Below are 1,948 nucleotides of genomic sequence, written 5' to 3' on the forward strand. Positions count from 1 at the left end.
TCGCGTGTTTCCTCCACTCCCGCCTCGCGCGCGGGGGGAGGGGGTGCCCTGCTGCTTTTGTGTCTATTTCTTATCCCCGAGTTGGGGGAAGGGGCCGGGGATGGGGAAGGGCGGGCAGGGTAGTTTCCCTCCCTTATTTTGGGGGCGCACGACCCCCACTGCTGATGACGAGCTGTCTCTAACTGGTCTCGACCACGAGCTGGTTCTGAATTGCAGGGGGCTCGTGGCTGCGCCCGCAGCGAGAGGGGGAGAGTGCTCTGGGTTTCCGTGAGGAAGCCACCACGAGTGGGGTGGGAGAGGGGGTTTGGGGTGGGGGTCTGCTTCAAGACCGGAAGAAGGGAGTTGGAGCTCAGTTGGCGAGGTTTGCAGCGCCCAGCGAAGAGGAGGCTGGGGCTCCGAGGAACTGAGTAGTGAAGTCCAGGAAAGGAGATGGGGGGAGGGCCTGGAGCCCCCAGCAAGGGGCCTCCCGGGCAGAGCTGCCGACTGCGGGCGGGAGGCGGAGGCCCGACTCGAAGGCCATTTAGTGAGTGTGTTGCTGGAAATGGGCCTGTATATAAACTTCTTTTAAGCTGCAGTAATAAAGGCTTGAAGTAAACTGTTTTCTGGGTGCCTCTGGTGCCTTTATTTTCCCTTCCCTCTGAATAGCGGTGGGAATTAAATACAAGTCTCTCCCTCGCGTCCCCATAGTGACCCTGGTGAAGACAAGCGGGAAGGGGGCTCGGGAGGGGTGAGGAGTGGGAAGGGGTGCCCAGAGCCCTGGTACACACGCATTTGCACACCTGGCAGGAGATCTTGGGGGCGGGAGAAGTGCGAGTTGTGGCACGAGTGCGCACACACACACGAACGGTTTGGACTGTCCCGTATCGGCCCATCTAACTTCCCTGACCACCGGGCGGCGCGGGAGAGGGGGCAGTATGGTGGGCGAGGGGGTTTCGGACCTGGTAGAGCTGGGCTCCCATCCACAGTGGGCGCCGCCGCGCACCTGACTCCCCTCGCCCAGTCCCCACACCTGCAGCGGTCTGCCCACTACCCGGCCTGGCTCGGGTCCACCAGAAGCGCGCGGTGGCGAGGCTCCATGGCCCCAGCAACAGCTCCTAGAGCTGGGCCCGGGAACTGCGGGTGTGCCCCCCTGCCCAGGACACCCTTCGTCCTGCCCCTCCTCCGCTTCCCCGACCTGCCATCAAGCCGCCACCACCCGCAACCCGCCCGCGTTTGGGAAGCGGAAAAGGGGGCCGACATAAGTTAGCGGAGAGACTGGACAGAGAGATGGCGGGGCCGGGACAACGGAGGTGGGAGGTCGGGCACGTGGCGGGATCCCCGCCCGCAGTCGGCGTCTTCTGCTTCTCCCTGGGGACCACGCGGGACAGCAGGGCTAGCGCGCTAGTGACAGCTGGAACAGAACCGTGAGAAAGGGGGAAGAGCAGAGGGCGAGAGGCCGGAGTCCGCGCACTGGGGCGGCCGGAGTTCGGGCCGCGGAGAAAGCACCTGGGTCGGGATCGCAGGACAGCCAGGGAGAGGGCTGTGGGTGCGCGCCTCGGTGCGAGCGCGCGCACGTGGACGGGGGCCGCGTGGGTGAGTGCGGATGCGCCAGGCGGGGTGCAAGACGCCCCCTCTCCCGCCCCCGCTGCCGCCATTTCTGCGCCCAGCTCCCACGCTGCTCCTCCGCGAAAAGTTTTTGGAAGTGACACTCTAAATTGAGCATTAAAAATTCTTTTTTGCTTTAAAAGTATTCTAATTGAAAAATAACTTCTAAGAAAAAATTGGCAGAAATGTATTCTGCAGCTCTGCCCCCATCACCCACCCACCCCCCGCCGTGCCGTCCTTCAGGAAGAACTAGCAGACTGCAGTGGGGACGCGACCTGGCACTGACGAGGACCGCCCTGAGCTTCCTGAGCTCCGGCCCGCGCGGCCGGCCTGGGTGGGGTCTCGGCGGCGCAGAAGCAGCGGA

The sequence above is a fragment of the Tupaia chinensis genome, unplaced genomic scaffold, assembly GCF_000334495.1.
Source record: "Tupaia chinensis unplaced genomic scaffold, TupChi_1.0 Scaffold000671_1, whole genome shotgun sequence".
NCBI classification, from domain to species: domain Eukaryota; kingdom Metazoa; phylum Chordata; class Mammalia; order Scandentia; family Tupaiidae; genus Tupaia; species Tupaia belangeri.